The 15264-nt window shown below is 38.3% G+C and overlaps 1 non-coding gene across 1 annotated transcript; it reads right to left on the reverse strand.

Annotated features, from left to right (window-relative positions):
• Positions 1-3659: 3659 nt before the first annotated feature.
• On the reverse strand, positions 3660-3765 carry LOC145606431 (small nucleolar RNA R71). The gene has a single exon (XR_014105309.1). It is a non-coding gene; the product is annotated as a small nucleolar RNA R71 (small nucleolar RNA).
• Positions 3766-15264: the final 11499 nt, after the last annotated feature.

Consider the following 15264-nt stretch of genomic DNA (forward strand, 5'->3'; position numbering starts at 1 on the left):
TTTTGGGTGAAAAAGGCGTTCTGGAAATGGTTTTAGCCAATTTCTGACCAGAAGTGCCTTTTTCGAGGGATTTTCCGTTTTGACGAAAATTTTAAGTTTTTTTTATCTTGAAATTAATGGCATATTATGGTGATTATGTGGTTGATTATTTGCATTATTTTTCTGCATTTTTCTAATCTCTTTAAAGCATACTTACTTGGTAGTATTTGATGCTTAAAAGATTGATTTATTTTCACCTAATTGCAAACTAATTGCTTTGTAGTGTGAAAATTTTTGTTTTGAGGCTTCCTAAGTGCTAAAGATTCAATTTTTAACTATGTTAAGTGATTGAAACTTTAAAACTCACTAAATTCCATGATTTTTGTGTTAATCTTTGTTGTTTTAAATCATTTTGGTTTATTGGAAACATAAAGTTTCAAACTTTGTGATAGAAATTTGGTTATCTTCACATTGGAAGATATAATTTTCAAGGATTCACAAAATTTAGACGTTGGATTTTTCATTTTAACATTAAAGTTCATATTTTTCCAACTCCCTCTTACTTTGTCAAAAGCTCAATTTTAATTTAAATTGATTAAATTAAAAGTGAGAAATTGCCTTATTTTTGTTGTTGCACTAAGGTAAACAAATTTAATTAAGAATGGTTCTTGGAATTATTTTGGTTAGTTGCACTTTGAAAATTTTATTTTAAGTTAGACTTGTTTAAATTTTTCATTTTTCTCATTAAATTAGTTCTAAAATTAATTTAGAATTATTAATTATAAAAGTCACGCAAAATGGGATCAATATCCCGAGGCTATGGCACGCAAAACGAGGCAAAAACCTCACTTGGCTAGTCGGGCTGCATAGCAGCCCGCATGTGGCTGCCAAGGAGGCTGCCCCGTCTTGTGTGCGGCCATGTGCGTGGCAGTAGCACACAGTCACAGCAGCAAGTTGCGGTTGTGCGTGCGTGCGTGCGGCAGTGGCGCATCACATGGCTGCTGGGTGCGGCCGGGTATGCGGGGCATTGGGTGCGTGTGCTTGGTGCGGTAGAGTTGTGCGTGTAAGCACATATGCCTCGGTTTTAAGGCAACATTAATTTTTGCATTTTGCCGTTTTATTTATTTTAATTAATCTCGTTTATTTTAATTAAAATTTTTAGGAGGCTAGGCCTCGGTTTTAAGCGGCATTGGAAAAATATTATTTTGACAAGTTTGGGGTCTACCGGCTTAATTAATTGGATGAATTAAGTTTGATGCGGAATTAAGTGGGAGCTTCAATTATTAATGTCGTCTATTACATAATCGGTTAAACAACTTTGACTAGTTTTAATTAGGCGCGTTAATTGGATGATGAGTGTCATTTATGGCACTCATTTGATCTCTTTTAGGATGATTTGCACTCTATTTTATAGCTCTTTTCCTTAGTTTTTCTTAGTTTTGTTCTTTATTTCGTTAGTTTGTGCTTTCCGTAGTTAGTTTCCTTGTTTTGTGCATTTCTTTGTTTATTTGTTCTTTTTCCCTTTTATTTGTTTTTTTTCGTTTGTTTTCAGGTTATGATCGTGTTTCCAAGGATTCCCGAGCCTTCCTCTCACATTTCTCATCAAATTGGATGCCTCGTGTTCGCCTTTTGGAGCTTCAAGTTTGAAGGAACGCAAGGAGCAAGTCAAGAGATCGGTGCAAGTATGCGGTGGGGGCATCATCTTTGCCACAAACCCACCAAAATTTTCATTTCAAGACTACCTACCTTAGTGTTCATCATCATCACCAAGACGAGCGCACGAGGTTGAGCTAGGACGAAGAAGGGGAATAGTGTTCTACTGCCAGGTGCGGGCGCGCACGTGCAGGGTGCGGCCGCGCATCAGCCTGGTGCGGCCGCACCTGCCTGGGTCCCTGTTCCGTACCCTTTTTCGTGCGGCCGCACCTCCCGGGGTCTCTTTTTGGACGATCTAACCAACTCTTCTTTTGTATCTTTCCTACATATAGTATTTTCTTCTATTTTTAGAGAGAGAATGTTTAGATGATCATGAGAGATAATTAGGGAAGAATTAGAGATCATATTTTAGAGAGAGAAACTCTAGGTTTTAGTGAGAGAAATTCATGGTTGATTGTTGATGATTCAAGATTTCTTCATTTCCATTGATCTTTGATCAAGTATAGTAAGGATTACTCTTCTTTAATTCAATCTATAGTTTGATCTTAGTTTATTTCATTTGTTTTCATATGCTTGGTTAATTGTTTTAGTTTGATTAATATTTGATTGAAGTTTGATTGATTTTTGTATTGATTTTAGATTGCTTGATATGATCATGATGAATGTGTTGATTAGTTTTGTTTTGATCTTAATTACCATGGCTAGTGAGTAGATTACTTGCTAGGGCAATGGTGAAGCATGTATGAATAATGGATTAGTGCTAATTGGGGATAATTGACGGAGTTGATAGTGTGATTAAATTTGGTTGATGATGATGTCCATGTGTGTGATTGATTAAAGATTGGCCAACTTTGATTGTTGCACTAGATTGCATTGTAAATTCACACTAATACGGACCATTGATTTGTGGCTTGCATTTACACGATTGAGGTGTCTTGTGATGTTTCCTAGCTAGAGTTTATCATAGTTGACGCTAGTTAGACCTCTAGGAGAATAGCTTGATATGCTCTATTGGTTGCATGATTGATCTTCCCTCACATTGTTTGACTTAGCCAATTTAACCTCCCAATTAGTCAATTCCATTATGAATGCATGTGGATCCTAGCACTAGTGCTTATTACATTTGATTTCTTCTGGTTTATTTGCCGTGTTTGTCCTAGTTTAGAATTTACGACCCTACCTATAGACCTCGGAATAGCTTGACTATAGACGGTAGTCAATAGCCCACCATTCCTTTGGGTTCGACCCTTGACTTACCATATACTAGTATAGGGTTGGTTAAGTGTTTATAAATTTTGTTTGGCCTTTGGGAAGGGTAGATAACGACCTACGTTTCTCCACTCGTCAAAATGGCACCGTTGCCGGGGAATGGTGTCGTGATTGTGTATTGTTGTTGAGTCTATTCCATCTATTTCAAAAACACAAAAAGATTTTATTTCTTTCTTTTAGGCTATACTTGTAGCAGTGTTACTAACAATTTCTTTTGAGGTTTTGCATGCATAGTAGGACTCGAGATAGGCCCTTAGTTCCTTTAGATCCGGAAATTGAAAGAACTCTTTCACGAAGAAGGATAGCCAATCGATCTTTGAGCCTAAGTTCCTCAAGTGAAGAAGAGTTTGAGGAAGAAGAGCAAGAACAAGGAATGGGAGAGAATCCAAGAGTAGCTTTGAAGGAGTTGGGCATTCCCGGTGCTTATAGGTTTGAGAGTGGCATTGCTCCACCTACAACACCGGCGAACGATTTTGAGATAAGACCGGCCATGATTACTTTGATAGAACGGAGGCAATTTAGTGAAGCCAAGAGTGAGAGCCCGTTGAATCACCTAAAGGAATTTGAGAAGTATTATAATACCATAAAGGAGAACGGCATTTCTCAAGAGTTCATTCGGCTAAAGTTGTTTCCCTTTTCTCTTATTGGTCGTGCATTAGAGTGGTTGGATAAAGAGGTTAAGCCCAATTCGCTTAGAACATGGAATGATGTCACTAGAGCTTTCTTGTCTCGCTTTTACCCTCAAAAGAAGACGGCGGAGGCTAGGGCATTGATCCAAGGATTCAAGCAAAGACCTAATGAGAATCTCTATGAAGCATGGGAGAGGTACAAGGAGTACCAAAGAGAGTGTCCACATCATGGGACTCCTACCTATCAAGTGATACAAATTTTCTATGGAGGTTTGAGTGCTCAAGGCAAGTCATGCCTAAATGGAGGAGCCGGTGGTCCTATAATGAATAGGACGGAAGAAGAGGTAGTTGACATAATTGAGGATGTTGTGAGATACTATCGAGATTGGCAAGAAGGAGAGAGAGAGTCTACGAGTAAGAGTGGCTCAACAGTTTATTCCGTGGATCATCTCAACGCAATTAACAACTTGTCATCCCAAATTTCAAATATAGGTAAGAGATGACATCGATCAAAGCGAAGCTTGAGAGTGTTTCTACGAATTCTTTGAGTCTTCCCTCCCAACCCAAAGGGAGAGGTACACTTTCTAACTCTTCTCCTTCTACTTCCAATAATATGCCAAGTGGATGTCTATTTTGTGATTCTTGTGGATCTTATGATCATGATTCTTCCATGTGTTCACAAGCTTTTGTTGATGGATGTGATGATGTTGAAAATAATGAATGTGAACATGTGAACTTTGTGTCTAATGCCAATGGTGGTCAAAGGTTTGATGGACCTAAGAATTTTGGCAATAGGAATTCTCACCCTCAAGGTGGTTTTGATAAATATAACAATGGAGGCTATAGGAACCAAGGAAACCAAGGTTTCCGAGGGAACTATAACAACCAAGGTTATAGTAATCAAAACTCAAGCCATGGGTATGGTAACCAAGGTCAATCTCAAGGCTTTGGTAACCATTACCATAATGGTGGCAATAGTCAAGGCCGACGGAATTGGAACAATAACCAAAGTCGGGGAAGTTTTCAAAACAACAACCAAAGGGGACCCCCGGTTTTGCTCCAAAGCCCCAAGCCAATGGTGAAAATTCTTATTCCCAACCATCATCATTTAAGTCAAATTTGGAAGAATTGATTGATAATCAAACCAAGATCATTAACACCTATATGGCGGTGAGTGACAAGAAATTTAATGAGATGATGACTCATAACAAAATGCTTGAGACACAAATAACCCAACTTGCAAACACTCTTAAGGATTGTGCTAGTCCATCCTCTTTGCCTTCTCAAGGAGTGGAACCTAAGAAACCCGTGTATTCCGTCACCACTAGGAGTAGGAGAGTTCTTAATGAGGGTGTTTCAAGGTCCATCGAGGAGAATGAGGTGAGGAGTGTTTTGAGAGAGGAAGATGAGAAGGGTGTGTCTAAGAGTATTAGTTATGAGGAGGAACAAGAGAAAAATAAGGATGATGAGAAAGAGCGTGAGGAAGTGAGAATACCCGATCTACCATATCCACAAAAGTTCTTGAGGCACAAAATGGATGAGCAATTTGGTACGTTTCTTGAGATGCTCAAGGAAGTTCACTTTTCTATTCCCTTCACCGATGCCATCACCCAAATGCCTAGGTACTCTAAGTTCCTCAAGGAGATTCTAGATGGGAAGAGAGAGTGCAATGAGGTTGACTCGGTTGAAGTTAGAAAGTGCTTTAGTGCCCTCATTCATAAGGAGTTGCCCGAAAAGATGGAGGATCCGGGGAATTTCTCTATTCCATGTAAAATCAAGGAAATGATGTTTGAAAATGCTCTTTGCAATCTTGGTGCTAGTGTAAGTATCATGCCTTATTCGGTTTTCAAGAAACTCAAGCTAGGTGAGCTTCTTCCATCCAATATAACCCTTCAATTGGCCGACCGGTCTATTAAGTTTCCTAAGGGGAGAGTTGAGGATGTTCCTCTCAAGATAGGAGAGTTCACAATTCCCGTTGATTTTATCATTTTAGAAATTGAGGAAGATGAACACATTCCTATCATTCTAGGGAGATCTTTCTTAGCCACCTTGGGAGCTTTGATAGATGTGAAAGGAGGGCGTATTACCTTGAGAGTTGTTAAGGAGGAAAGTTTTAAGTTGAAACCAATGCATGAGTCTTTATCTCTTGTGCAAGGAATTATGTGTGCTAATTCCCCTCGTTCTATTGATAATGTGTGTATGATTGATTCTTCAACTAATGATGTTCTTGAGAATTTTGATGATGTTCTTTCAAGTTTTGATAGCATGGAGGTTAGTGAAGAGAAAATGATGATTCCCAAGCTTGTAGACGAGGAGGAAGTTGAGATTCCTAGTTGGTTTGAGCTCTTTCCTAAAGATGAAGGGGATGTTTCTATGATTATGGATGTTGAGGATCCATCTACATTGAGCAACAAAGCAAAGAAGAAAGCTCGTGATTCTAAGAAGTTGAGAAAGAGAAAGAAGTTAAGAAAAGAAAAATTTGCAATTGAGAAGTCTTTGAAGGAAGTTTCGCCAAGCAACAATGAATGGTTGCTAAAGATTGAAGAGGATTTTGCTCTTTCCGCTACCTTCAAGAAGGTGGTGTTCTTTGACCCTCCGTGATTTGGAGGGAGGGTCGAGCTTAGGACCTTAAGCAAGCGCTTTTTCCGGGAGGCAACCCGGAGTTTCTAATTTTTCTTTTTGATGTTTGAATTTTTCTTATTTTTCCCTCTTTTATTTCCTTTTCTTTTCTTTCACTTTTCTACTCGATTGGATTTGTACACTAGTAGAAAAATTGAAAAATACAACGCTCATTGGCCACCGGTTTTTGAAAACCCGTGGCAAAAATTAGTGGCGGGATGAGGCAAAGAGTTATTGCCACCGGTTCAACCAAACCCGTGGCAAAAATTTGAAAGGCCACCGGTTTTGAACCGGTGGCAATAACTAAGTATATTTAAAAAAAAAAAAAACCCGGCCCTTTATATACCCCAAACCCTACCATTTCTTCTCCCAGCCGTTTCATCGATCTCTTCTCTCTCCTCTCTCCATCCTCTCTCCTCTCTCCTCAACCAAACTCATCATCCACCTCTGATCTCCTCCTTCTCTTTCGACCTCAACTCCGATCCCCTCTCCCCTCTTCTCCTTCCTCCTCTCCTCCTTCTCTTTCTCTCTCATCTCTTCCCTCTCCTCCTTCTCTTTCTCATCACCACGAGCGAACACCAGCACCACGAGCGAACACAACCATGAGCACTAGCACCACGACGGGAATGAATCCACCACCACCACCAAGACCACCACCACAACATTAACACCACCACCTCTACAATAACACCACGAACACATGCATGAGCAACACCGACTGTAATCGAGGTTAAGGTTTGATTTTAATCGATTTTTTATCTGATTTTAATTCGATTTTTCAATATTTATTTGATTTTAATCGATTTTATTCGATTCTTGTTGGTATTTTTGGGTTTTTAAATTGAATTTATCTGGGTTTTTAAACAGATTTTTTTTCGATTTTTACTTGATTTAAATCGATTTTAATTCGAATTTAAATCAGATTTTCGAAAGTTTTTAATTCATTGGTTTTCCAGTTTTTAAATTAGATTTTCGAAAGTTTGTGGGTACATGCATGATTTCTGGGTTTTTTCGCATTTTTTTTTTAGTTTTAATAATTTGTGGGTTTTTTTCGCAATTTTTTTTTAGTTTTAATATTTTTTGGGTTTGCTTGGTCTATAATCTCTAACAATTTCTGTTTTTTTTTTTTTTTTTTTCTGGGTTTTCTTTTTCTGGGTTCTTTTCTGGGTTCTCTTTTATGGGTTTTTGTTTATTTTCTGGGTTTGGTTTATTTTCTGGGTTTTGTTTAATTTCTGGGTTTATGGCTTTTTTTTTTCCGCAGCTTATTTATTTTTTTGTTTTAATTGATGCAGGTATATCGATTTAGATCTTAGATCGAAGAATCAAGATGCAAGAATATTGATTTGGATGTTGTATGGGGTTTGTTTGATTTTATTGTTGTAATGTTTTTTTTATTTATATTGTAATTTGTTTTGATTTATATGTTGTAATTGTTAGATTAAATTGTAATTTTGATGTCCGTAATTGTGATCGAAAACTCATCATTAATAAAATTATGATGTTGCGTTTCTAATTGTTTGATTATTATTTTCTTTTTTTTTGCATTTGTTGGAGGAAAAAAGAGTACTCATTAATGGAATCAGCTCAGTATCCACCGTTTTATATTTCAAGTGAATAAAACACAAAAAAAAAAAAAAAAAAATTACATGGACTATTGCCACCGGTTAACCGGTGGCATTTAATTTAATATCAAAAAAAAAGGTGGGAAGTGAGTATTGCCACCGGTTAACCGGTGGCAATAATCATTTTTGCCACCGGTTTTGAACCGGTGGCCTTTTCTTGGGGTTATTGCCACCCCCCAAATGACCACTGGTTCAAAACCGGTGGCTTATGGGGGTTTTGAACCGGTGGCTAAGTGGTTTTTTCGCCTAGTGGTAGGTTGCATTTTCGGGATTGGATTTCATCAAGTGAGCATGAAGAATGAGAAGATGTTTTGCGGTATTTGATATGATTATGTTCTATTTTATCGAAATTTGAGGTAAAAGGGGTAAGAATTTTAGTGAGGTAAGTTAGGGATTTTATGCTTTAAAGTTGAAGGAAGTTTATGCTTGGTGGGTTCCTATGGTGGGTTCAAGAATTTCTAGCTTTGAACTCACTAAAATTGGATTTTTCTACTGCCTATGTTGGTGTTTATCACCATCATTATTCATGTACCCACCAAAGAACGCACCAAAGACTTAGAAAAATAAAAAAAAAAAGATGAAGAGGGGGGCTAGCATGATGCGGGCGCGCACGCACCCAGTGTGGCCGCGCACCATGCTGGTGTGGGCGCACCAGCCCAGCCGAGCTTCCCCTCCCCTTTTTCTTTCCTTCCTTCTTTCTTTCCCTCATTTCCCTTATTCCTCCTACTTGCATGCGTTCCCCATCACCCTCAAACCCTCCATAACCGCACCTCACACTACTCCTTCTCATCAATTTTCATCAATTTTCCCACAAATTCACTCCAAATTCATCAAAATCATCTACATTTTCATCTAAATCATCAAAAACATACTTCTTTTACCAAATTAAACCCTTAATCTCTCTCCTCCATGTTTGGGTAAAATTTGGGGCTTTTGAATTTGGTTGAAATTGGTGGCTCAAAGTGGTTCAATCTTGCTTCATATATGGTATAATCATCTTCTCTAGCTTTAATTTGTTTAATTATATCATATAATAGCATGTATTGAAATTTTCATGAGGATGAATAGTAGTCGTATGGGTTTTGTTGATTTTGATGATTGATTTTGATTTTTGGATGATTATTTGAGTTGTTTGTTGCTTGATTTCACCTTACATTGTGTTGTTTGTTGATTTTGTAGCTATTTTGAGCAAATTGGTTGAATATTTTGGAATTTTAAATTTGGTAGTGTTGGTAGTAAGGAGAATTTGTGGTTTTTGGTTGGTGTTCTTGAGTATTGGGTTGAATGTGGAGAATTTCTTGATTGATTGGTGTTGTGTGGTTATTTGGATTGAATTTGAGTATTGGTGGAAGTTGTATTTCTTGGATTGGTGAATTTTGTGGATTGGTGTTGGTATTCTTGTGATTGTTTTTGGTGATCAAAGCTTGCTTCAACATGTCAAACTTAATCAAAAAGCTTACCAAGAAACGAAAAACCAACATTTCCATTGAAGAGCCTACCCCTAGCACTTCCACCTCACAAAAACGACAACCCACTCCACTTCCAAAAAGAAAAATCCTCGACCCAACACAAAAGACCTGCTACCACAAACTAAAAGACCAACGATCCCTCAAACCCACACGACATTATTTCCAGCATGACATGACAAAGTTGGGAATTGACGAAGATGTAAGGGATTTGTTGTTGAATCTTCGATTGGGTTCCTTTATTGCCGACGCCTACCGCACCTATATGGAGCCTACATTGGAATTTATGGCTACGGTTGAGCTTGTGCCTGTAGAAGGACAATATAGGGTGCAATTCCAATTTTTCAATGAATTCTTCGACCACTCCTTGGAAGAATTCAATGCCGCTCGAGACTTTGATCCACATGGGGACATTTTGGATCTAGAGCCCTACATCTTGCCGGAGTATGATCAAGATTCATGGTGGGAGGATATCTCCGGTATTGGTGAGTTCATCACCAAAGAGGCTAAGATTAGTAGTCTGTACCAACCTTGTCTTCGGGTGGTACACCGTCTTTTGGGTTATGCGGTGTTTCCCAAGCAAGAGTTGGGGAAAATGAGCAACCTGGAGCTCAAGATTCTTTGGTTGGCCACAAGAGGAGAGTATCGTGGCCGGTTGAACTAGGGATATGTTTTTTCCACATATTGTGTTGCTTTGAGAAACCGGAGCACCGGGGAGATACCATGTGGGGGTATGGTCACTAGGCTTTTGACGCACCTCAACCTTGATCACTATTTGCCTTATTGCAAGCCGGTTGGGGATGCCTCCTCTCAATACCTTGACATGAGACAATTGGGACAAGTTCAATTTATCTCCAAAAAATATGAAGAGGGGAGGTATGAGTGGCTAAGGGACAACAAGCATTGGTGCTTTCTTCCCAACCCTTCCTTGACTTCTCTCCACCGGATCGACACCGCCAATGTGTGGCATGTTCCCAAGAGCTACCGGTGGCCCTATTTTGACTCCGATGAGGAAGAGGAAGAAGATGATGAAGAAGAAGAAGAAGAAGAAGAACAAAATCAACAACAACAACATCAACGACAACAACAACAACAAGTTCCACAACAACAACAACAACAACAAGGGCAACAATCTTCCTTTGCTAATGCCGATTTGGAAGCTCTTAGCAACCAAATGAGCGGGTTGCGAATCCGCTTAGAGGGGATGTACGACCAAGATTTTGAGGTCATCTACAACCAAATGAGAGGTATATCCGAGATGCAACAAGGTATGTTTATACAACAACAACAATTGTATGATGCGGAAGTTAACCGCGGGAACATTGTTCCCCCGGTTAACTACCCTTACTTTTCGCCCCAACAAGGTCCTTTACCTTCGTATGGGCATCCATATTGGCAAGGGCTTCTAGAGCCCGGTTCCGAGCATCGATCCTACCCGGACGAGCAAGGTAACTATGATTACCGTGCTCCCGGAGGGTGTGACTATAGGGGTGATCCTAACTACCCCTATGTACACCCTAACCATCCACTCGAGCTTGCTTTGCCTGAGAATTTCATTCCTCTTGCCCCTTGGCAACAAGATAACTTCAAGGGGTATTATGGGTGGCCCGAGGGGTTTGTCGGAGGTTGGGCTCCATATTCACCCCCAACCTTCGATGACCACATGGGCAACAATGACCCCAATGGGGCCGGGCCGAGTGGTAGTGGTGGTGGTGATCATTAGTTCCCTCGCTTTTTGTGCTTTTTGCCTCCATCCCTTATGTTTTATGTGCTTGCTTTGTATTGTGGGATGTTGATATGTATTCTCGTTTAGCTTGGGGGAACTTCTTTTATGACTCGGTTGCCAATACTTGTTGTTGTTGCATGCTTTGTATTTTTATTGCCTCTTGCTTGTTGGTTTTCTTTTCTTGGTCTCTACTCCTTTTGTTGCTTGATTGCTAGCCCCGTGTGCTTGATTTGCCGTTGTTGTTGTGATGCTTTGGTTATGATGATGTTGTTGTGCTCTCACTCCCTTGAATCCAAATCCCTAATATCCAAAACCCTTTGATCCAAATCCCATGAATCCAAATCTTGTAGTTTAGTTTCTTTAGTTTCATAGTGGGTTAGTTGTTTTCTTAGTCTTTCTATCCTTTCTTTCTTTTATTCTTTGTTAGTGTAGTTCTAGTTTTGCTTAGTTGTTTATAGTCTTTGTTAGCTTAGTTTACTTTTATTTTGTAGTTTCTTTCTTTTGTTTTGAAGTTACTAACCTTTTTCTTTGTTTATAGCTTCTTTTATTTTTCCTTTTCTCACATGGCTTTTTGATGATGATGCTTACGATCTTGGAACGCAACGAAGGTGGTTCTTTCTATCGCTTTTGTTTGTTATGCTAAGCATGGCTAGCCCGGTGAGACCTTTCTAATTTTTCTTTTTATTTTCTTTGGTTGCATAGATTAGGATTAGTTTAGGGGAAGTTGAACGGTTCGAGGATGATTGCTTGTTAACACGTAATGTGTTTGGGATCGATGACGATGTTGTCATTCGATCACTTTTTTGTCGATTGGGATATATGTGTTTAACTTGCTTTCTAGTTCTTTTCTCCTTTTCCTCTTAATCTATGACTTTCCTTTTCTTTTCTTTTCTCTTATTTTTCTTTTCCTTTTATTTTCCTTTGTTCTTGTTTTGGTTTATGGTTTGATTTTGAGGCTTATTTTTCATTTTTGTTTTCCTTATGAGTTGGACTTTGTACATTGGACTTTGTCTTTTGCATGACTTTCTTCATAGGTAGTAAAGGTATGCACGGTTTGAGACTATGTTAGGTTGACTCTAGGATAGGTATATGCTAGGGTAGTTGGTTTGAACTTGGAGGATCATGAAGCCGGATTCTACTTGTTTGTGGTATGATTGGTAGTTGCTCCCTATAGTCGATTTGACACCACTAGTGAGTTTTTGCTACATCCATGTGAGGTTCATCGTTTTTCAAGCCTTCAACCTATTTTGTATGAGCGGCGTGGATCCTTGACTTTGTAAACCTAATCTATAAAGCTTGATGTATGTTTCTTAAACCCGAGACCGAGCTATCTAGGGAGGACAAAGGCACCTTTTTCGGGGTGGTATTTTTCTATTTTTAGGATGGTTTGTTTCATATTTGTTTTTGGGTTTACATTTGCCTTCTTGCAACCATTTGAGCCTATTTCCTTCTTTTCAAGCCACATCTTTAGATCTTTGGCCTTTTGTTTCATTTTCTTTCTTTTCTCATTTTTGTGAAACAATTGATCATTCTTGAAGGAGTTGTGGTGCTATAGTTGGGATATATGGTTCCATTGATGCAAGATTGTGATTTTAATCTTCTTTGTGAATAATGGCAAATGTATATGAGTACAAGCCGTCCTACATTATAAAAGGCATGGACAAATAAGTGCAATATTGAAAAAGCCGTCCGAATTTAGAAAAAGGCAAGGACAAAGCATAGCATTTCAATTAAAAAAAAAACCAAAAATATTGAAAAAGTGAAAATTCAAAATATTTTGATGTATTCTTTTCTCCTTCTAAGCATTGAGGACAATGCTTTATTTAAGCTTGGGGAGAAGTGTTTACGCTTTTTGTATATATTTCTTGTGAGTATAGCTTTGAATAAGCTTGGGGGTGTTGTTTTTGTTTGGTGATTTCTTGATCGTGTTGTTAAGGATTGATCACCCTTTTGCTTCTCTTTTTAGGAAAACCGCCAAATTTTAAATTTTAGCCTACCTTCACCCTTTATGCCTTGCGTTACAACCTTGGGTAAAGACCTTTCGACCTAGAAAGTTGAGTCATTATTCGGGGGAGGGAATCATGGGTCATTGCCTAAGGAAAGGGGATGCATAGTCAAGATTGTCGTGTAGCCTAAATAAATCTCTTTTTCCGGTTCCTTCGAGGAATCATTGGGATGCTCACTAAGGGGAAATTTGAGACTAGTGGGGAGAACGCGGTAAGATCGTTTGGGATGAACGTGGATTGTGATGTCTAGTTCCTATGCCTAGCATACCCTATGTTTCAATCAACCTTAGATATCTTGAAAAGTGCATACCTTGACTACTTGAGAAAGATTTTCATTCATTAGCATTGTAGTCTCTTTGTAAGTCCATTTCGCAAAGGTTTTGTTTTCCTTTTTCCCTTTTCTTTTCTTTTTATGGTTTTGCCTCTTTGATGTTGGTGGAGAGTTATGGGTAAACTCTTAGGATACCCTTACGAGACCTCACTCGTCCTCATAAGCGACTTTGGGGTTTAAAGGGCTTGTTGTAGCTAAAAACAACCGTGATTCCTACGACAGTGAGTCTTACTGTATATTCTCGTCTTGAGATTTTCTTTTTCTTTTTGAATAAGTTTTTCATCCTTATTCTTTCTTGCTTTGTTTTGCTCGAGGACGAGCAAAAGTTTAGCTTGGGGGAATTTGATGAGTGTCATTTATGGCACTCATTTGATCTCTTTTAGTATGATTTTCACTCTATTTTATAGCTCTTTTCCTTAGTTTTTCTTAGTTTTGTTCTTTATTTCGTTAGTTTATGCTTTTTGTAGTTAGTTTCCTTGTTTTGTGCATTTCTTTGTTTAATTTATTTGTTCTTTTTCCCTTTTATTTGTTTGTTTTCGTTTGTTTTCAGGTTATGATCGTGTTTCCAAGGATTCCCGAGCCTTCCTCTCACATTTCTCATCAAATTGGATGCCTCGTGTTTGCCTTTTGGAGCTTCAAGTTTGAAGGAATGCAAGGAGCAAGTCAACAGATCGGTGCACGTATGCGGTGGGGGCATCATCTTTGCCACAAACCCACCAAAATGTCCATTTTGGACGATCTAACCAACTCTTCTTTTGTATCTTTCCTATATATAGTATTTTCTTCTATTTTTAGAGAGAGAATGTTTAGATGATCATGAGAGATAATTAGAGAAGAATTAGAGATCGTATTTTAGAGAGAGAAACTCTAGGTTTTAGTGAGAGAAATTCATGGTTGATTGTTGATGATTCATGATTTCTTCATTTCCATTTATCTTTGATCAAGTATTGTAAGGATTACTCTTCTTTAATTCATTCTATAGTTTGATCTTAGTTGCTTTCATTTGTTTTCATATGCTTGGTTAATTGTTTTAGTTTGATTGATATTTGATTGATGTTTGATTGATTTTAGTATTGATTTTAGATTTCTTGATATGATCATGATGAATGTGTTAATTAGTTTTGTTTTGATCTTAATTACCATGGCTAGTGAGTAGATTACTTGCTAGGGCAATGGTGAAGCATGTATGAGTAATGGATTAGTGCTAATAGGGGATAATTGATGGAGTTGATAGTGTGATTAAATTTGGTTGATGATCATGTGCATGTGTGTGATTGATTGAAGATTGGCCAACTTTGGTTGTTGCACTAGATTGCATTGTAAGTTCACATTGATAAGGACCATTGATTTGTTGCTTGCATTTACACGATTGAGGTGTCTTGTGATGTTTCCTAGCTAGAGTTTATCGTAGTTGACGCTAGTTAGACCTCTAGGAGAATAGCTTGATATGCTCTATTGGTTGCATGATTGATCTTCCCTCACATTATTTGACTTAGCCAATTTGACCTCCCAATTAGTCAATTCCATTATGAATGCATGTGGATCCTAGCCCTAGTTCTTATTACATTTGATTTCTTCTAGTTTATTTGCCGTGTTTGTCCTAGTTTAGAATTCACAACCCTACCTATAGATCTCGGAATAGCTTGACTATAGACGATAGGCAATAGCCCACCATTCCTTTGGGTTCGACCCTTGACTTACCATTTACTAGTATAGGGTTGGTTAAGTGTTTATAAATTTTGTTTGACCTTTGGGAAGGGTAGATAACGACCTACGTTTCTCCACTTTTCATTGGATTAACCACCTAGATTAGTTACTAGTGCGCGCGTTTGTTTAATGCAATTTTACTTGCTTGTTGTTGTAAAATGCATGGGCCATTCACAAATAGTGAATGGATGAATGGAATGTATATTCTCTTACAGGTTTTATGAAATGACAACTAGTGGGACCCGATTAGGATAGAA

Source organism: Chenopodium album, chromosome 22 (assembly GCF_948465745.1).
Source record: "Chenopodium album chromosome 22, dcCheAlbu1.1, whole genome shotgun sequence".
Taxonomy (NCBI): Eukaryota; Viridiplantae; Streptophyta; class Magnoliopsida; order Caryophyllales; family Amaranthaceae; genus Chenopodium; species Chenopodium album.